Source organism: Thamnophis sirtalis, unplaced genomic scaffold, assembly GCF_051295495.1.
Source record: "Thamnophis sirtalis isolate CommonGarterSnake01/CBP01778 unplaced genomic scaffold, rThaSir2_p1.2 scaffold_1, whole genome shotgun sequence".
NCBI classification, from domain to species: domain Eukaryota; kingdom Metazoa; phylum Chordata; class Lepidosauria; order Squamata; family Natricidae; genus Thamnophis; species Thamnophis sirtalis.
The window spans coordinates 44,495,238-44,517,801 of NW_028261381.1; the positions used below are offsets into that span (position 1 = coordinate 44,495,238).

The following is a 22,564-nucleotide window of genomic DNA, read 5'->3' on the forward strand; positions in this document are numbered from 1 at the left end:
AGTTCAGCGGAGTTCATAACTCTGATGACTGGATTGAGAGCTAAAGTAGTGGGATAATTGGAAATCTATTTATACCTTTAGGATTACTTATCACTTTTATGGCAGATTTGATTTTGAAAATGTTTCATTGCACAGAACCAAGACATAGATCCATAGTCCCTCATTGAGCAAACCTAATGAATTATAAAAGGACATTTATATGTCCTTTATATACAGTTTATTGAGTGACATGACCTAGAGGTGAAGATACTCGCTTCACATGCAGGAGGTTGAGAGTTCAATCCTAGGCAGTGACAGATGTTTCTCAGAGTGCAAAGAGAAAATATCCGCTGAGAATACCGTGTAGGTGTCAGGAAGGGTATCTGGCTGGTAAACACTCAGCTACATTCAGTTGCCCCAACTTCACCTTGATAAAATAAAGGATTGTAGGGCCGCAAAAAGAGCTTAAAAATTATGTACAGTTCATTATTTTACTACAAATAATTTATATATTTGGAAAAGATCTTTAATATACAATATGTGTAGAAGATTACTTACAAGGCTGTAAATATTCTTCAGATGCAGTGCTTCACAATGCATAGGAACATGTAAATGTCTCTTTGGATGATTAAAATAGCCATGCCTTTTTTCCAGGTAGTGCAGCTGCTTTGATAGCTGCTCCTGACTGTTTCCACATGTCAAAGTATTTTCCTTTACTAAGGAGAAAAAATGGAAGGCCATTTTATGTATGTATGTATGTATGTATGTATGTATGTATGTATGTATGTATACACACACACGCACACATACATATATATACATATATGTATATACATACACATATACACACATACATACATATATATATACACACACACACATATATACATATATATATACATACATACACACACATATACATGCCTGCATGCATGCATGCATACGTATATACATATACATATATACATACATACATACACACACACACACATATTTTCAAAGTTTATTGAATGAAATGGGTAAGGCTACAAGGACAGTGCCAAAGCCACAAGGGGAAGGAACCCCTCAAAAGTAACTCTACATATCCCCCCCCCACAACTCCATTCCATAATATACTTCCATCGGTGCCCCAGAGAAACACCCGGGGTCACAACCGGCAACTGTGCCCATAGTCCCAAACCCATCCCATGGCAAGTGTCCACTGTTTAATGTTGCTTTCACCAGAAAGAACACCCTTATGTCAACCTCATCTTTCCACCAATGGGCTGGCACAGCACAGTCGAGCAGCCAATATACAACACAAATGTCTGGGTATGACTGAAAACCATGGTGATTTTGTAGCAACCCAGGCACTTGATGTTCATGAAGTAGGACTTGGGGCTCTGCACCAGGTGCTTCTTCTTGTGCTTCCGCTTCTTCTCCTTGGGGGAGGGGTGCAGGAGGTCCTTTGTGAGCGCCATCTTTACATGGAGGCAGCTGCAGACCGGAAGATGGCCAAATTGAAGGGACTCGTTTGAATACATCCCCAATGCAGCTTGCGCTAGAAGAATGTTGTTTAATTTGTCTATTTGCTCCATGAGGCACAATCAGTTTCTTAATCCAAACACCTTCACAAAGATTCTTCTTGAATTTCCTTTCATGTTTCCCTGAAATGAAATTTAAGTAACTTTGATGAGATCTGCCATCACCTTGTTTCCTAAAATGACCAATGATTTTTAAAATCAAATTTTATGTTCAAGCATAACTTGAAAACATTTCCATTGATTTCTGAGGAATGTGATGTCCTGATAAACTAATTTTCTTGAAAATGCCGTCCCATTCTGTTTACAAATAATCAAAGAAAACTGTTACTACAGTTACTTACTCACTACAGTCAGTGAGTAAGATAACCATTTTCTAGATTTGATATATTAAATAAATACATCATGTATGGGAGAACGGGACCACGATAGATAGTATGATCAGGCATACTAAGTCATTGGATATATCTAGGCTACCCTCCACCTGGTACACATTTACAGTACACAATCCAAAGATATTACAGATGTATCAGGGCTGCTTCAACAAATTATATTTAACTGAACATGAAGGCTTAAGACTTGCGAACTTCAACTGTCAACATTCCCCAACCAGCACGTCTGGCTGGGGAATTCTGGGACTTGAAGTCCACAGATCTTCAAGTTGTCAAGATTGGACACCCCTGACTTAGAGGTTGAAATTATCTTGTGTTTGTTCTCTTGGGTATCTACTGCAAAGCAAAATATCTTGTTTCTTAAAGCTTAGTTAGAAAGTATAATTTGGAGATGTATGGAAACTAGGACTTCAAAAGTAGAAAATATATGTAGCTCAGAATTAAATGGTTGGGGTCTTGGGGTTTGAGAAAGAAACCCCTGCAGGGATAATGAAACTCAGAGAACCCCAAGAATCCAAGTCATAATTTTGAAACCAATTCTCTAGGAACATCAATATCTAAATTCATATTTAAGCGCTCTTTATCATTTTGCTTGTTGAATCTGTAGTTCTTCATTTTTTTCCCCCTTCATAAACCTGCTTGGAGTTTTCACTACTCTGAAGTTTCTCCATGTTTACATTCTCAGCACAGAAAAGATATTAGTGTACACAGTAGCGCTTCTGTCATGTTCCTCTTCCAGTGATCTAAGACTTCACTTGAAAAGGCCAGCTTCTGGGAAATAAGCACAGATTTAGTGTGACTTTAGCTTAAGGCCTTTCTTTGAGGAAACATTCCTAGGGACAAGAATGTGGAGCACGGCTGCAAAATCCAAGTTCTTGAAGACTAGAAGATGTTGTCCTTGTTTTACACAAAAACAGCCAGCCAGTCTGAAGACCCAGGAGGAGTGAAAGGTCAATATTTTCTTTTGTTTTATCAGCTACCACAAGCTGAATGGCTGCCTTTGTCATTTCCAAAGGATTCTCCTCCCTTTTTATTCTGGAAAAAAAAAGACCTAGTAGTAATGCCACTCCAATTTACATTGTGAACAAAGGATTACAGACCCACATTTCTTCTCTTCTTTTACATATTTTCCACAGTTTTTTGTGCTACAAAATACCTCATGGACAATGCTGTTTAGAGAGAAACTATTAATCCTACAAACTATTTACAAATATTTGTATAATGAAAGAACCAAAATCTTTGCAATCTACGCTGTGCGCAGCCCTAATGTTTACTCTCCCTTTTTACTGGAAGGTCCAGCATACTCTATCAAATTTTGATTTAGTAAATAAAATTTAAATCTGCGCTAAGTCCATAATGCTTCTATATAATATTTATAGACACAGTCATGCTTAAAGCATGCAGGATCTAAAAAAAGTGCAGCATTTAATTTACTAAGCATCTATTTATTTGGCTGCATGTCTTTTTTATTCCTTTCCTTTGGGGTCTGGCAAGGATAGGATTCCTACGGAAAGTTGGCTTCATGCTCCTAAAGAAAGCATAGTTGAGATAATCACAAGTATTTACATATGTATAAGCAAAATTCTTACTACGCTCCCAGCTTGCACTTCAGGAGAGACAGTGGTTCCTCCCCACCCCTCGCAGTTCCTTCTTTCTTTCTTTCTTTTTTTTTTTTTTGACAGCCAGTTAATAAAGACTCAACAATAAGCAGCTGCTTGTGATGTCATTTGGGACTTTGTCCACAGAGCTTGTATTTACAAGTACGGAGCCGCAGAAAAACTAACTGGCAGCAAACTTTATTCCTGCAGTTACAGTAGGACTTTCAACTGTGCTCATGATGAACTTGAGAGCTCATTCACTACTCCACACCAGAAGTTTTTAAGGCTTGGTAAATAAACACAGCATTCACTCAAGAGGATTCTGGATTGCCTGAGACATCCACGGGTTTTTTCATTTCTCTAGTACTGGAACAAGTTTTAATGGAGCAACAGCAAGTAAGGGGTTTATTGTTGTTATTGTTGTTGTTATTATTATTATTTTCAAATTTCTGATTCTTTTCTTATGTCTGTATTTACTATGCTTCAGTCTTGCAGCTGGGGCTTACTGTTAATTAGCAAACTGGCAACTCTTAGACAGAATGTTAGTTAGTGGTTCAATATGTTTTATGTATTTTCACATAAAACAGGAATGTCATAGCTGAGCATGGGTTTGATTTTGACTTCAAATTTTATGGATATGTTAAATTGTATCTCTTTTGGGGGTAATTGATTCATCTGTCTACAATTTTAAGGCTAATGCTATAATGAATATTTTGTCACTAGCTAAATATTGAATTTGAAAATATTAATCTACTATTTATATTTTGGGGTTATTTCTCAAATTATATTAGATAAGTGCTTCAAAATTGGATTGCTTATTTTGATAGATTTAGACTTAGGAAAAACACAGATCTGCACACAAGTTTTCAAAATTTTTAAAAATGTGTGAAACTATGCTGCAAAAAATCCTTCATTAAGACCTGCACATGAAAGTTTGGATGATGTTACCAATAGTGTATAGGATGAAACATGACTGAGGAATGTTCACTTTAATCTTTAGTAGTAGAAGAAGGAGCAACTTCAAATCACAATTGCTGCATGCTACTGCAACATAAATTTTCAGAAAGCTTGGTATACATTAATCCAAAATTACAAATAAAGCTGCATGAAATATTTACTAAAGAGCAAGCAGAAAAAGAGATGATGTGAATTTGCCATGCTGTCCCTTCTCACCTTCTGGGCAATCTTACTTACTCATGTTGACATGGAAGAGAACATAATATGATTTAATGGGACTTAATCCCTTGTAAATCTGTCTAGAATTTGAGCTTTTGGATACAATCCCCTATGCACTTCCCTGGAGATAAGCCTGCTTTATCCCAAATGGGTATACTTCTGAATGATCATCCATAGGATTGTATTTTTAATTATCAAAGTCCCCATATTTTGTAGAATAATATATTTTACAATGTTTTCTCATTCCTTCTTCCTATTGCAAGAAGAGGTTGTTCTGAACCATTGCTCCCACCACCTCATAGTGGCAGAGAAGATGATCAAGTTATCTTCTTGTGTTCCCTCACCTTCTTTCTGTACTCTCGCTTCATAAGGTTTTCATACTTTTAGCTTTGCCTGACCTTTTTATTTTCAGAATTCGGATGAATCTTTTGGAACGTTTGTATGTTTTCCATTTCATGATTCACTTTTCACTCTAAGGACACTGACTCCACAGATTTGAAGGGGTAGGTGAAGTACAAGTACACATGAAAACCAAGCCCTCACATCTTCAATATAGAATAGATTTATTCAACCCACATCAGAGGTGGTATTCAGCAGGTTCTGACAAATTCTGGAGAACCAGTAGCGGAAATTTTGAGTAGTTCAGAGAACCGGTAAATACCGTCTCTGACTAGCCCCGCTTCCATTTATTCTCTGCCTCTTGAGTCCCCGCCTTGAGGAGGTGGTCTCCTTGGGAGACCGCCTCCTGCCAATCACCTCCTCTCGACCCATAAGATCCCACAGATTAGGCCTCCTCCGAGTGCCATCTGCCAGCCAGTGTCGGCTGGCAACTACGCGGAGGAGAGCCTTTTCGGTAGCAGCTCCGACCCTCTGGAACGATCTCCCCGTGGAGATTCGTACCCTCACCACCCTTCAGACCTTCCGCACAGCCCTCAAGATCTGGCTATCCCGCCAGGCCTGGGGGTAAAGACCATAATTTCCCCCCACCCGAATGTTGAATGAATGTTGCTTGATTTTAATTATATATTGTGTTTTTATGTTATTGTATGTCTTCCTCTCCCATATAAGTTGTTAGCCGCCCTGAGTCCCCTCAGGGAAAAGGGCGGCCTATAAATAAACGTAACTCAACTCAACTCAACTCCCAGCTGATGGGGAGGAAATGGGGATTTTACAGTATTTATTTAAATATACTGCTTGTTGTGATCTAAAAGCCACCACAGCAATATCCATAGGGCTTGTAAATACCTTACTTTAAATCCTTTACATCCTAAAAAATGAGTTGGGCAATGTTTTTGCAACCAAGAGCTACATTTTCCATTCATTACTCTTCTTCCCCAGGGAAATCTAGGGATTTAAACTGGGTATGTTAAGCTTCACATAGATCTAATAGAAATATTTGGTGTGGTAGGTTTTTGTTTTGGTTCGGTTTTTTGCTAAAATCAGATCACACAAGTGAAAAATTGTGAGTTTGAATTCCAGTGGTGTCATCTGAGAAAGCTTTGTGGGAAAGTACAAATGGGAATGGGCCCCAGATTATCTAGCTTTGCCTTCAATCTTACAATCTTTAAATCTTACAAAGCCTCTAATGTTCTTCCTTACTTGGTTTGGGATTGTTTCCAATGAAATGAAACAAACAGATATAAATATTATTAAATAAATAAGGTAACGAGAACATTCTGAATAAATGTACAGGCATAGAATTTGTGGGCTGGGGGACAAACAAACAATATTTAAGCAACGATAAAAGGAAACCCAAGGTGGAAATAAAACAAGAAGGAATGTAAAAATAATCCAACTCATCCCATTACAAAAGGTTTAGATGATGTGGGTCAGTGGTGGGAATCAATTTTTTTTACTACTGGTTCTGTGGGCGTGGCATGGTGGGTGTGACATGGCTTGGTGGGCATGGCTTGGTGGGCCTGGCAGGGGAAAGATACTGTATTTGAATTTGAATTTGAATTTGAATTTATTAAAATTTATAGGCCGCCCTTTTCCCTGAGGGGACTCAGGGCGGCTTACAATCACAAGGGAGGGAAGTGCAACATCAAAAACAAAACAAAATGTGAACAAAGAAAAAAATAGTAAAACACAACTTTCGTTCAGCAATCAAACACTCGGGCGGGTGAATTAGGAACCTATCCCCAGGCCTGCTGGGAGAGCCAGATCTTGAGGGCTGCGCGGAAGGTCTGGACGGTGGTGAGGGTACGGATCTCAGCGGGGAGATCGTTCCACAGGGTCGGAGCTGCAACAGAAAAGGCTCTCCTCCGTGTGGTCGCCAGTCGGCATTGACTGGCAGATGGAATTCGGAGGAGGCCCAGTCTGTGCGATCGAATTGGTCGAAGGGAGGTAATCGGCAGGAGGCGGTCTCTCAATTCAAATTCAAATTTTTAGGATGTAAAGGATTTAAAGTAAGGTATTTACAAGCCCTATGGATATTGCTGTGGTGGCTTTTAGATCACAACAAGCAGTATATTTAAATAAATATACTAATGCAATTATTACTACATAATTAAGGTATTAATTGTAATTAAGACAAAGATATTTACCAATTAAGAGGATAGTCTTTTGCATATAGTAGCAAAAATATCTATGGCTTCTTTTTCTAGCCACTTGTTCCTTGCAAGCTGCCAAGAATGTTAGATTTTTCTCCTTATTTCAGATTTTAAAAGCATATAACTTTTGACCTTGACTTCAAGGCTATGTAGGTTTGAATGAAGAGGAACCAATCAAGACTGAGTGGCTGGGCTTTTGTAGCCATTTAGATTTGGGAATATTTCCAAATATTGGGAAAGGGGGGGGGGGCATACTTCTCCATCAAAGAATGGTGGACAACCTGTGGTACTCCTGACTCACATTTCCTAGATGAGCAAGAGGCAAGTGTGGCCAAGAAGGCCTTTTTGTGTGACTTCATCTGGTCCACCCTTTGAATCCTTTCCTAGATTGGAAGGACCTTCAGACAGTCATTTTTGCCTCTGTCACTTTATCACTCAGTTATTGCAATGTGCTGTGCATAGGGATGGCCTTGAAGACTACTAAGAAGCTTCAACTGGTCCAGAATGCAGCAGGATGGGCAGTGCTGGGCATGCATCCATATACACATATGACACCCTGTTTTGCAATCTGCACTGGTTCCTGATATGATTCTGGTTGTGATTCAAAGTGCTAGTTATGTAGGTATAGCCCTACAAGGCATAGATCCTAATTACATGAGGCACCTATCTTGCATGGATTGACTCAATCCAATAGAATTGACAAGCTTGGGGTCCTTTCAGTTAAAGAGTATTATCTACAAGACCCTAGAAGCATTATTCTGTGTCTTAGCAGCTGGTCTCTATAATGAGATTTCCCCTGATACCACGCAAGCCCATCCTGCTGACATTCTGAAAAGTCTTAAAAACCTATCTGCTTTTTTCCAAGCCTTGGGTTAGATTCCTTAGGGCTGTTGCTGGATTGTGTATTGGTGAGTTTTTGCAGCTTGCTATTTTATTCTCTTATTGTGTTTTGTTTTTATATTGTTTGTTTTATTGTACACTGGCCAAAGTCAGTTGAAGTTGTGTGATGTCTAAATTGAATAAATCAAATTGAAACAGAGAGGTAAAGTTACGCTAAGTACACTTCCGTGCTGCTACTATTTAGACCATTGCTGCACTGAGAAGAGAGAAGACCATTGCTGTACTGAGTTCCAGCAGAGTCTGCAGCAACACATCTCCCAACCTTTACCTCTACTTCCACATGAAAAGGAGAGGGAAGAAAGCACCTCCGGAGCTTAGCATTTTTGCCTCCTCTTCCAGTGATGAAATAAAGCAGGATATCGACACACTACATCTCAGTGTGATCCCTGTTTCTTTTATTGGCTATAAGAGAGAACTACACAGCCCTCAAATATGCATTCTTTTGAAAAGGCCTGGACTTCCAGAACTGGAAGGAGAAATGTTAAAGGAGTCTTTTCCAACGCTGAAAGGGACCCATAGTTTCCCAAAACAAAGCAAAATAACCAGACGTGGATTTCACATAATTTTACCACTGGTTCCCCATGCACTGAAAATGGTGAGAGAGCACCTTCCGCACATGTGCACAGCCTTCTGTGCATGTGCTTTGCTTGTGCATGGGGCTTGCACACATGCACATGGCTTAGAAAACATGGCTAAATAGGGTGGCATAGTGCTGGGGCAGGGGTAGGCGGCCACACACAAATCACCACTACCAGTTTGCCTGAACCGGTCTGAACCAGCTGAATACCTCTACTGAAAATAACAAAACAAAACAAAATACCCTACCTTTCAACTGCACTATGCTTAAACTAGAAATTAATCTCCTGAAGTTATAAGAACAGCAAAACCCAAACCTTCTTTGAAGTGGCCCACAATATTTGCATACAAGTGCCTTAACCTGTAACAAAAACAGACCCAGGGAGATAGAATTAAGCTATAATGGGAGTTGCTTGTTTGCGGCTTACTTCAATGTATGAAGTAAGTTTGTAATGCATGGTTTGTGGCTTAGTGAAGCCACAAATAAGTCATTTGTGACTTACTCAACGGTTAAGCAAACCATAGATCAATGTAATATATAAACCAAACAGTGTGATATGTAAAACAGACTGTAAGAAAAGGGAGAAAGAAATCTTGCTGGTTCTTATTCTCTGAGAGAAATGGAAAAAAGAATTATGATTTAAGGATGCGAGGCAGATAACCTGTTTGGAAAGTGACACAGCTAAGAAGGAGGGTAAAGGGCCAGAGAATGACAAAGACAAATTCTTGAAAGGCAGAGAGAAAAAAATTGCAACTGCATGAGTTTTACCTTCATCAAGTATGAAGGTAAAACCGTCAGGTATAGATTCAGGTCAAAAGACTCTTAAGTTATTGGATTTGTGGTACTTATACCTCATCCCCTTCTAAAGCTTAATTCAACTGATAGCATAGTGATGTATAGCAATGTTAAGAGGCCTCATCTTATTTGACCATTGATTGAGATTATTTTCTTATCAATGTGAATAAGGAGGAAACCTCAGCTTTAATTTACTTTCTATTGCCAAATATCTACTTGGCTAACATATCAATTAGTGGATGATCTTCATTCTCCTGGCAATAGAACCTGCTCTCCTGCTTATGTGCATTTTGAAATTAACAAAGCCGTGTTTAGCCTATAATAGCAATATCGCTTAGACTTATATACAGCTTCATAGTGCTTTACAGCCCTCTCTAAGCGATTTGCAATGTCAGCACATTGCCCTCAACAATCTGGCTCCTCATTTTACTGAACTCAGAAGGATGGAAGGCTGAGTCAACCTGAAGTCCTGTCAGGATTGAGCTTCAAACTGTGGGCAGATTTTGCCTGCAAGACTGCATTCTAACCTTTCTGCCACCATGGCTGTTTGAAAATTAGTGGGTTTAAAGCAGAATGGTGCACTATATAAATTAAAGCCAACAGAGTGTGATAAAATTGGTATTACATCTAAGAAAGAATCTTTGAATTCAAAGTCAACTAGAAATGAGGTAAATATGGCATACCACAGGGCTTGGTGCTCTCTTTGCTCCTATTCAATAACTGTAAGAGGCCGCTGGGTGAGTCACAATGGGGGTGAGGTATCATCAGCATACTACATATGTGTATCTCTCAATTAAGCCATGAACATCTTGTTCCTGTGGGGATCTGAATGGGAAACAACAGGCTTAAGCTGACCTGGCAAGACTGAGTGGTTTTATGCATTGGGACCTGCTGGTTCTATGACTGTGTTATCGTTGATGCTGGATGACCCAGACAGTTTCCATGCAAACTCTGGAGGTGTTCCTGAGCTCATGACTCCAGCTTTGCATTGTGTCTACTTGTGCTCATTCCCAGATCAGGGGAGTTCTGCCCACAATCTATCATGTCCCAGTCTTGATGGGATTACTGTAATGTGCTGTACAGAGGACTGCCCATGAAGAGTATCAGGAAGCTTCAGCTGGTGCAAAATGTTTAGGCAGTTATATGTGCTTCCAGACAGGGGTGGGATTCAAAAATTTTAATAACCGGTTTGCTGCCTGGTTGCTGGGTGGTTGTGGCTATGGTGGGCATGGCCTACCCGGTCTCTTGCACCACAGTGGGGGAGGGGAGGACGTTTTCACCCTCCCCAGACTCTGAAAGCTTTCCTTGAGTCTCTGGGAGGGTGATAATGGCCTCCCTTGGGCTCCAGAGGCTTTTCAGAAGCCAGAAATTGGTCCATTATTGGACTGATGGAACTTCTGGGAGGCCTGTTTTTCACCCTCCCAGAGCCTCTATGCGGGCCCTGCACTCCTGGGAGGGCGGGGCCAGCTAGGCCTTGCAAGTACCAATTCAGTGAACCAGATGTAAAATTAGCATCCAGTTCACCTGAACCGGTCTGAACTGACTGAATCCCACCCCTGCTCCCAGAACAGTACATGTTACATTTTTGCCCTGTGAGCTGTATTGGTTGCCAAGCTTGCTTTCAATTCAAGGTGTTGTTTTTTACCTTTAAAGCCTTTCCTAGCATTGGGCTGATTTACCTAAGGGACCAGCTCTCTTCAATTACATCTGCCCATCCCGTTAGATCCATCTGGTTTCACATCCTGCAAGTCCTGTATGTTAGGGAACTACACTTGGCAGGTCCCTGGAGGTGAGCCTTTTCTATCTTGGTGCCTATCCTGTGAAGTGAGGTTAGTACTGTCCCTCCTTATTTTCCAGAAGTCCCATAAAACTTCCTTATGTCACGATCTCAATGTCCCAAGGGACCAATGAGATTGTGAGATGGCTCCATTGTTGCTCTTAACATCTCCTTTATGCTTTACGGCTTTTAAAACTTTTTAATAAAGAGTTTTTAACTACATATATATTAAACAATACATATTAAATTTATTGTTTAATATTTTGTTGTAAGCCACCCAGAGTCACTTTGAAGCAGCCGTATACATTTGACATGTAAATAAATAAATAAATAAAAGTAAACACTTTAAGTAGCCAATTTTGATGTAGGGGGGTTATTTTCAGATAATTACCCCAATGATGAAGAAACTGAGGCATATGACCATTTTTTAAAAACTTCTTGCCATGGTGATTACTTTTGATTGGCACTAAGGTATCAAACTCCAATAAGACATTTAGTGTGACAGACGGTGCTGAATGCTGTGGTGGGAATTGCCTATTGCACTGTGAAAAATGCAAATTCAATGCCAAGGCAGCTTGGTTAATAAAACAGCCAGTAAATACTATGCTGCGGAAAGATGGACATTTATAGAACCAATGTTTCTGTTGAGCCCCATGTTTTGATAGGCTTGCCACTGAAAGATCCAGTTTGTTTTCTCAGACTCAGATGAGGTCTGGATGGCCTGAATGCATAATAGATCTGTGCAGCTGGAAATTTGTGTCGCAAATTATTTTCTTTGACAGTGCTAATTGATTATAAGGCTCCAGCCTTATCTCAATTGTTAAATTCAACAGTTCTCCCTCCTCCTCCTCCTTTTTCTTGCCTCTTCCTCCGCCTTTCTTTTTTCTTTTCCTTTGAAAATTCAAAAACGAGAACACAGGCAGATAATCTACCCATCTTTAAAAGGAAAAATAATAATAATCACAGATGGAAAATAAGGCACTGTTAGGACTGGCTGCTCTGAGTGAGATGGAAATAAATCAGAATAATAAACTGTCCTTTATTAAGAAACTTTTGGTTTTGTATATTTTAAAGAAAGGGAGTTGGTGTATGCAAAAATTCATTTCACAGTCAGATATTCATGGACAGCTTTCATGTGCTTTGAATGACTGTTGTGTTGGCTACAGCTATGGTACTATTGTAGCATATTTTTCTTCTTGTGGAGCTGGTTTGTCATAATTGTAATTTAATAGGATTTACTTGAACTTAATTTACCGGAACATGATTTAATCTTAATCACTATATTCAGAAAGGGAAAATTTTGCTTAATTTGGTACTTGAAGCTATGATATGAAAGCACTCCTGGTCCTTTCTTAACAGTAACATAGCTCAGAGATGGGCGACTTGTGTGCCAAGCCACAACACCCATTTGGCATTTTGAGGGCAGGCCATCAAAAAGCCGTTCAGTAAAAGGGCAAAAATTTGATGGCGCTCTTTTCTTTGTTTCAGTTTGTAGTAGAAGGCTTCTGTAGCTCTTCCACTCTCAATTCCACCTTTCCCCCCAAAGCCAGAAATCACTGTTTCCTTCTTTCCTTCCTCATGTCAATTTTGGTCTATTCTTAGTATTTTGAAGGGACCCTAAAAGAAAAGGAGAAGGAGTCATAACTGGCTCATTTAAATCCTTGGCTTCCCACCCCTAAATTCAGTCTCCAGAATACAGCTTTAACTTGTTTAGGAAGAGCCTGGAGAGCTTTAAGATGTTTTGATAGGGGATGCGGTTTCCTGATGGACAGTGTTTTCCTCCACTCCTCCACAAGCAGAGGCTGAAGATGGTTGGAGATCTGCTGGATGGCTTCAGCTAGTTGGTCTACAAGAGTTCTTTTGTTTCTAAAGGGAATCAAAATGGTTTCCGTGCCATGGAAAATCCTTATGTGCACATTGAAAATGCTACAAATAAACAACTGTTGGTTATTTTTTAAATAAAGGTATTTGGTTTTTTTTTATTTGATGTCCTAATATATATAAGAGCAGGAATTAGGTATATCTAATTTAATGAAAGAAAGGAGTAGGGGTGACATGATAGCAGTGTTACAATATATGATGGGCTGCCACAAAGAAGAGTGGGTCAATCTATTTTCTAAAGCACTTGAAGGCAGGACAAAAACAATGGATGGAGGCTAATCAAGGAGAGAACTAACCTAGAACCAAGGGGAAATTTCCTAACAATGAAAACAATTAACCAATGGAATGGCTTCCTTCAGAGGTTTTGGGTGATCCTGGAAATTTTTAAGAAGAGATCGTTCAACCATCTGTATCTCTGGCTAGAGCAGGATTGCAGTAGAAGACCAATTCTGTTATTCTGTAAGATCATTTTTTAGTAGATTTCCTGCCACCCACCCCATGACCACAAGCATGAAAAACAAGTGCATCTTTTCAAAGACACAATCTCTAAATTGTGAGATAGTTCTGAAAGCAGTTGTGTTGTAGATTGGAGTTTGGCCATTCAATGTTTGTTTCGCAGAGTAGGTAAGCAGGCAGCTTTCCATATTCATCACAATGCAATTTTTCTTTCTTTATTTATTTTAAGAGCAACTCATTCTTTTAAATGAGTTTGCTTCTTATCACATCAAGTCCTTTCAAAACACGCTTTTGCTGGTAAAATTTGGAGGTGAGTATTGCCAGCAGAGGGCCATGTTAAGCTGAATAATATGGCAATAGGTAATTTAAATAAATATTTATACCTTATATGCATTTTAAAGGACAGGATTTATACAGGGTATTCGATGTCTTTGATTTAAAAAAAAAAAAAAAAACCCAGCAAAGGAATTCCCAGATATAATCTTTCTGTGAATAACTGCTTCAACAGTCAGTCAGTAAAGATTATACAGGTAGTGTCAGGGTTCCAAGTAATAAATCCATTGCAAGCAAAAACTCTGAGACCAGTGAATTCCTCAAAAAATAGATTTATTGGAAATATCGTTTTGGCACATATCTGGTGAAAACCAACTCTGAGGGAGCCCTTGCTTTTCATCTAATTAGAAGTAAAAGTTTTTCTCTCAACCCCAAACAATCAATCACATGGCCTAATCAAGGCAGTGTCTGCTGTTTTAGTGATATTGCTCCTCCTTTCGTTGATCAGGTGTGAGAACATCCTTGGTTCCCAAGAAAAAGTATTTTGTTTTGACTTCACAACCCCAGCTATCTCCCCCCCTCCCCCTCATTCCAGTGTGGCAGCACTGAAGTTCTAAGATGGCTTCGGCCAGGTCAGCTTCAGGGTTGACAGGTAGGTTCTTGACTTAAAATCATTCGGTTAGTCACAACGACACTAAAAAAAAGTGACTTATGCCTGGTTTTCACACTAACAACTGTTGCAGCATCCCCATGATCACAGGATCAAAATTCAGATGCTTGGTAATTGGTTCATATTTATAATGGCTACTGCATCCCTAGGTCATGTGATCACCTTTCGTGACCTTCCAGCAAGTAAAGTCAATGAAGAAGCCAGATTCATTTAACAACTGCAGTGATTCACTTAACAACTGTATCAAGAAAGGTTAGAAAATGGGACAAAACTTAATAGCAGTCTCGTTTGGCAACAAAAACTTTGATCAATTGTGTCGCAAATCAAGGACTACCTGTGCAGATAGGCATGTTTGGAAAAAAGTGATAAAATTATTTGCTGAACTTTTCAGACTGGAAGCCTATGTCAACAGTAAACAAATAAGGACAAAGGAAGCATTAGCTTTTATGATTTATGTTATTTTAACAAATGTAACCCATATACATTGTGATTCTGTTGGCACTCCAGGATTTTTCAGTAAAGAGTTAAGCTAAAGCACTGACTTTTTCTGAAAGTGATCTGTTTATACTTCACGCTATGCACATTTTACTGCTTGCTTGTAAAGGGTCATTTATTACCCACCCACAATTGTTTGTCCTTTGAACAGATGCTAAAGGAATCATCCTTAAGGGGTGACTTCTCCATAGAACGTAATTACATCTGGCACAAAAGATTAACAGATGTTATAATTGTCTTTATGTTCTGATGAAACGGTTTTCTGCATGATTTGGTTTCCGCTCTTTCACCTGGCAACACTGTTCCTGGCATGGACGGCTACATGGATAATGAACATGGCACTTCAATTTGTTTACAGCGATTGTTATCGGATTCACAATTTCCTTCTCATTGTATTTGCTAAGTGTTAGCATAGTTTATGTATTTGCAAGCACAATGGCTATAAAATGCACATATAATTGCCTACTTAGCTTTCTCCCCTCTGCACTTAAGACATCATTGCTTCTGATGTAGTTGCAGAAGAAAGGGACTTAGTACTTGTAAAACTATTTGCATAGACTGCAAATCAAGTGTGAATCAAGGAAAAAGTAATACAGGAGTTCCATTTCATAGTAGGAGACAGACAACATCCATCTCTTTGTTACCTAGCCAGATGTGGCCTATTATTAGGCAGATAAAGCATCAATGATATGTGATAGATGTTGGAAAGCAGAAAATATTAGAAAGACATTCCTTCAGATCCTTCAAGCATTTTCTCTTCTGCCTTTCCTATCTCCCAAACTGGACCTCTGCCATTAGCAGCTTCCAAAAACTTGTCCACACTGCTGAGCTGAAATGCTTTCCATTCATCCTTGAGCTGCCAAGGACTTATATCAGCATGAGAGTTGCTGTCATCATTCCCACTCCTGTTCCCAGTCCCTCCCACCCACTCCATGTAATGGGCAAAAAAAAGCTAATTAATAAAATACTTGTTGTTACTTTCCTTGGAGACTGTGGGAATAAGAGAGAAATATAATATTAATCCAGCACAGTTAGGGATGGTTTAAACTTGGTCTAGTTTGGTGTAGTGGTTAAGGCATCAGGCTAGAGAGTGGGAGACAGGGAGTTCTAGTCCTGCCTTAGCTATGAAATAAAGCTGCATGCCCTTGCGTCAGTCAGTTTCTTTCAGCTCAACTCACTTCACAGTGTTGTTGTTGTGAGAAAAATAGGGAATTGGAAATAGAAAATAGGAAGAGGAAGGTATATTAGATGTGTTATATAAGCTAGATACATGGAGGCAAAAATGGAGAAAGATGGCTACCTTGATTTCTTGTTTGAGGCCTTTCTAGATGCAACTTATTGACTGCTATAAGATGGAATGCCATGTAAACATCCCTAGGTCTGATGTGACAAAGCTGCTTTCATAGTCTAATGTTCCTCAACCAGAGGCATTCTGACATGATATTTCTGAGAGCTGTACTGATTAAAACTGTTGAACTTTTTTCTGTTATTATACAAGCTGGTGTCACTTGAATATTCAAAAATCCTTGGTTGTCTCTGGAGGGGCAACATTCAGTCTTGTGTAAAAATGAATAAATAACGTGGATTATTTTCAATCTGTATATTAAATTTCAGCGCTTTGCAGAGATAAATTTCATTGAGTCTATAGCTGATCTATTCTAAGTTTGCAACTATATACTGTATCCCCTTACTTTGAAACAGTGGGATTCATTTCTGAATATATGCAGAGGAATATTATAGCTTGCCTTACTTCTCCTTTCAATTCTAGCTTTTTAGGGGGGGAACCCCTTCCTTTGATATCAAAAACATTCCAAGGGTATGTTTCCATCAAGAATCAACACAAATTATTTGTCATCTGATCAAAACACAATTCCAACTTCTTTTTCATCTTTTGCAGCAAACCTTAATTGTACAGATGTATGATTGTAATTGAATGATACGTTGCTATGTTGCCCAGCAAACTGTTAATTAGAATTCGATCCATAATAAAGTTTGATTGGTTACCCACATAGATTTTCCTTATGACTTTGACAGCACTCATCAATGTTGTGCAAACTTCAGGAGAACTGAAACTATGTTCAACATCAATAGTTAGACAAGGATGGTGTGGCAATGTATAGAAAAAAGCTGCGCACTGAGTGTGATTGAAAATTTCTTAGCAATGATCACTGAGGATTTATAAAAATATTGGCATATCTGTTGTAGAGAAAACTCTTGTGATTGTCAGTGAAGGAAACTATAAATGAGCATATCATATACCTGTAACAAGATCTGACAACGGGCCAAGTTGTTTTCTATATACACATTTTTATTATATATCCAACTTTTTTGGGGGGTAGCTGTGAATCAGTGAAGCCATCCAAGTCCTTGGAATTTAGCTTGAGGTTTCCTCCAGAAACCTTTTCAGAATAGGATAGTTTCATCAATAAAATTATATTACCTTTAATCAATTCAGAAAATTATCTTTTAACAACATTTCAGGATGTGTCACTGCTATTTTGTACACTAGACACAAAATAAAGTTAATGGTGGCCTTTTCAGTTTATGAAATGGAAAGCCTTGTGTATTTGGCTTTTAAAGGTTTCGTCCTGTCTCCAACCTTCCCTTTATCGGGAAGGTTGTTGAGAAGGTGGTGGCCTTTCAGCTTCGACGGGCCTTGGAGGAAGCTAGCTATCTTGACCCCTTCCAGTCCGGCTTCAGACCTGGTTACAGCACAGAAACCGCTTTGGTCGCATTGACCGATGATCTCTGGAGGGCCAGAGATGGAGGCTATGCGTCCATCCTGGTTCTCCTTGACCTCTCAGCGGCTTTCGATACCATCGACCATGGTATCCTTCTGCGACGACTGCGGGAGGTGGGAGTGGGAGGCACTGTTTTGCGGTGGTTCTCCTCCTACCTCTCGGACAGGTCGCAGTCGGTGTTAGTGGGGGGGCAGAGATCGTCCCTGAGGCCCCTAACATGTGGAGTACCTCAGGGTTCGGTCCTATCCCCCCTACTATTTAACATATACATGAAACCGCTGGGCGAGATCATTCGGAGGCACGGGATAAAATACCATCAATATGCGGACGATACGCAATTGTATCTGTCCGCCCCGTGCCAACTCAATGAAGCGGTGAACGTGATGAACCGGGGTCTGGAGGCCGTTAAGAACTGGATGAGTGCTAACAAACTGGTGCTCAACCCGGATAAGACCGAGTGGCTGTTGTGTTTCCCCCCCAATAATTTGGCTAATACACCAACGCTTAGGCTGGGGGGTCAAATTTTATACCCCTCAGATAGGGTCCGCAACTTAGGAGTCCTCCTGGATCCACAGCTGACTTTTGACCACCAGCTGTCAGCTGTGACCAGGAGGGCATTTGCCCAGGTTCGCCTGGTCCGCCAGTTGCGGCCCTACCTAGATCGGGGGGCCCTCACAACAGTCACTCGAGCCCTTGTGATCTCTAGACTGGAATACTGCAATGGGCTCTACATGGGGTTGCCCCTGAAGTGCATCCGGCGACTACAGCTAGTCCAGAATGCAGCCGCACGAGTGATAGTGGGCGCACCTCGGTTCGCCCACGTTACACCTGTCCTCCGCGAGCTGCACTGGCTGCCTGTTGGTCTCCGGGTGCGCTTCAGGATAATGATGACCATCTTTAAAGCACTCCATGGTAGTGGATCTGGGTACTTGAGAGACCGCCTTCTGCCGATTACCTCCCTAAATCGACCAATTAGATCGCACAGACTGGGCCTCCTCCGAATTCCATCAGCCAGTCAATGTCGACTGGCGACCACACGGAGGAGAGCCTTTTCTGTTGCTGCCCCGACCCTATGGAACGAGCTCCCCATGGAGATCCGCACCCTCACCACGATCCAGACCTTCCGCGCAGCCCTCAAGATCTGGCTCTCCCAGCAGGCCTGGGGATAGGCTTCCAATTACCCGCCCGAGTGTTTGATTGCTGAATGAAAGTTGTGTTTTATTATTTTTCTTTTGTTCACAAAGTGTTTGTTTTGACCTTGCACTTCCCCTCCCCTGTGGTTGTAAGCCGCCCTGAGTCCCCTCAGGGAAAAGGGCGGCATATAAATCCCAATAAAACCTAATAAAAAAAAAAAAAACCTAAAACCTAAAGCTGGGTGACCTTCTATCTATTTATAACTGAAATCAAGATTCTTCTGAATGGCCTTGAAATATATGGTAGGGAGGTAAGGGGAGTTAAGAATGAGATTTGGGGAAATTAACAGTGATATGGGTAGCACTTTATTAATGCAGACATTTGTTCATCATCAACTTTTTTCATATTTGATTTTGGTCATTGAACAGCAATCTTGTAGGAGTAGCTTATGCCCACTGCTCATGTGGTCTGAATCTAAAGTGCTATTCTTTAGGTTACAGGCTAATATTACAATTGGCACAAGTATGAGCTATCTAACATCCTACATTACTAATAAAGCAAGCTTAGTCTAGCTGGTGGCAGAACATTGCTCATCTTGAAAAATTAACCAGGCTGGACCTGATTACTCCTTGGATGGAAAATTCAGGTCTTTAAGTGACACTAGAAAGCTAAAAAACCTTAGGGTACATGCAGTGCAAAGCTATATAGTCCCTGAGAAAACTAAATGGGAAGGAGGATGTGAAATCACTAAAGTCAAGCTCAATTTGAAGGTTTTACCTTCACCTTAAACCAGGAATGGGCAAGTATGGTGCCACAGTGCTTAGAATGCAGTATTGCAGGTTAATGCTGCCTGCAGAATTGCCAGCAGTTTGATCCTGACTGGCTTAAGGTTGACTCCGCTTTCCATCCTTCCAAGGTCAGCAATTTGTTGGGGGCAAGATACTGACATTGTAAACCACTTAAAGAGGGCTATAAAGCACAATCAAGTGGTATATAAATCCAAGTGCTATTGCTATTGCTTAACAACCTGTCGACCTCAACTTCTACAATTCCTGAGCCAGCATGCCCACCCCTGCCTTAGAGCAAATCATAATCTTCTAAATGTTTTCAGGACATACACAATCATATAAATTATGTCCTGAAAATGCCAGTTGTATTGCTTCATAATTCTACCACTTGAAGAAAAGAATGATATAACCCAATACCCTTGAATATTTCTATTCAGGTTGTAGTTGCAAATAGTCAAAGTGAACTAAGTAAAAATCTCTACTGCCATTGCCATAGAGCATGGAAAGCACTAAAGAAGTAGCAAAGTGAGAGAATACCTTAGGTTATTTTATGTGTTCAGCCATGGTTTGATTAACTCTAGCTTATTAAATAAGCCATACAAAACACACTATCAATACCAAACAAACCACACTGTGACTGAATGCAATCTGAAAACCTAGTCAACCAAGAAAACCATTTATATCTTGTTTGCATGTGATGTATAAACTAAAAAATATTCTCTATTGAGTTTAATATTATTTTTTCATGTGGAGACTAAATTAATATTTAATCAGTGGCTATTTGGCCATTGATCAACCAGATTTACATTTTTTTCCTGCAGAGAAATTATAGAATTTATTCACATTTCTTGTCACTAAAAATGCTTCCTAAAGTTACTGTTCTTATTTTCTTCCTCTCTGCCGCTTTTGAAATAACCAAATGCAGACGAGGCAATCAAAATGTGTTGATGACACAAAGTGCATGAGAATTATGGACTGTGAATGTCGTTCATGAGCATTTTTTTAAAATTTACATTTTTATTCATTTCTTAGCAGATGGTAGCAAGTCATCTGCAACTATGAGTATCTCTTCAAAAGGAGGAAAGTAAACCCTTCCCTGCTAGCAGCTGACTGCCTTTGGGGAAGGAAGACTCTGCTCTTTATATATATACTGCTCCCTCCCAAATTTGGGGCATACCAGGTGCCTTGACAAAACAGCTGATAAGGGAGGAGAGCTTGTGGCATAGAGGTTAAGGGCCTAACATGTAAAATAGCCCATGTTCAAATCCCAGTCACACACACACACACACACACACACACACACATATATCAGAGGTGGGCTCCTACCAGTTCACACCTATTTGGTAGAACCGGTTTGTGAAATCTACCAAACCAGTTAGAAGAGTGTTGCATATTCAATATGCAATACCAGCTGCGACCTGATTGGTTGGTCGTTTTGACAGTTGTCTGAGTGCTAGTATAAATACCCTGACAGTTGCAGGGAACGTTTGAATCGCTTGTCACCTGTGTTATAATAAAGATCTGTCTTGCACATGGCTCCTGCGTGTCAATTCCCTCACAACAACCCACACGTTACAATACTGGCGACGAGGATGGGATTGATATGCGATTCCCGCAGAGCCTAACAACATCAGCCAACGTGAACGCAGGAAAAAAAATTTTTTTCTTTCCAACATTGAGGGCCTGTCAGGGCCGCCGCTATGGCCAGCAAGCGACATCAACAGCAGCCTCCGGTTGTAGCCAACCTCAGTAAGCTCCAGGCACGGCCTCCATCCGTCCGAGGGACGGGCTTCCTACGCTTAACCTCGACTGGAGCCGCCGCCGCTACTCAGGGACGAGCTATGGACCGTGATGGCTAAACTGCGCCAGCTGTGCCTGCCTGCCTGCCTGCCACCAGCTGTTCCTACGGCATGCCTGCCACCAGCTGTTCCTACGGCACTCCAACCGCCTCGTTCCAATCGCTGCGTTCAACAACAGCCTCGTTCTCCAAGCTGCCACCTAGCACCACCGGCTACGCTCTCTCAACCTGTCTAAAGCCTCTCCAACACTAGCACACTCACAACATACACCAGACTGTCCTCTACACCATGAGCCTCCTTCCGCTGCAAAGGCCACCGCTTGCTTCTCGAACCAACGAGAGCTACAACACAACGAGAGCCTCCCTGCTGCAAAGATTCCAAAGGACCTGTTTTTTTTTTCCTGGTTCTAAAATTTAGCTACGAAGGACTCACCACCATCTTGAAACAGCAGAACTGGGGGGAAGGAGAGAGATTGAATATGCAAATACCAGCTGCGACGTGATTGGCTGGTCATTTGGTCTTTAGAACTGGGGGGAAGGAGTGTTGCATATTCAATATGCAATACCAGCTGCGACCTGATTGGTTGGTCGTTTTGACAGTTGGTCTGAGTGCTAGTATAAATACCCTGACAGTTGCAGGGAACGTTTGAATCGCTTGTCACCTGTGTTATAATAAAGATCTGTCTTGCACATGGCTCCTGCGTGTCAATTCCCTCACAACAACCCACACGTTACAATAAAGAGGTTCCACCAGTGGACCTGGAAAGCAGGCCACACCTACAGAAGAGGTTCCAAAAATTTTTGAAACCCACCACTGGTCCTTGGATATGATTATTCTACACTATCATGCTCATATTTATAAAACTCAGTACCTTTGTGAAAGATAAGGATGACCACTGCATTTGTGGTGCAATCAGAACATTGCGTGTGTTGAAGTTGTTTTAACGGAAACCAAAGATGCCTTTTAAAAAACAAGTTTACATCATATTCTTATGCATGCCAGTGCTGTGTCTGAGGTAATTTAAGGTGGTCTGACAAGTGTCGTCGGCATCTTCATTTCCG

The 22,564-nt window shown here is 40.5% G+C and overlaps 1 protein-coding gene and 1 pseudogene across 4 annotated transcripts in view; one reads left to right on the forward strand and one right to left on the reverse strand.

The window, feature by feature from the left end:
• Nucleotides 1-1,184: 1,184 nt before the first annotated feature.
• On the reverse strand, nt 1,185-1,507 carry LOC106556788 (small ribosomal subunit protein eS27 pseudogene; annotated as a pseudogene).
• A 2,184-nt stretch (nt 1,508-3,691) lies between these two features.
• NCKAP5 (NCK associated protein 5) overlaps nt 3,692-22,564 on the forward strand; it is a 615,409-nt gene continuing 596,536 nt past the window's right edge. For all 4 annotated transcript variants that reach the window (XM_014075805.2, XM_087711234.1, XM_014075806.2 and 1 more), the window contains exon 1: nt 3,692-3,885. The gene's annotated coding sequence lies outside the window, so the exon portion shown is untranslated. The remainder of the gene's footprint in view (nt 3,886-22,564) is intronic.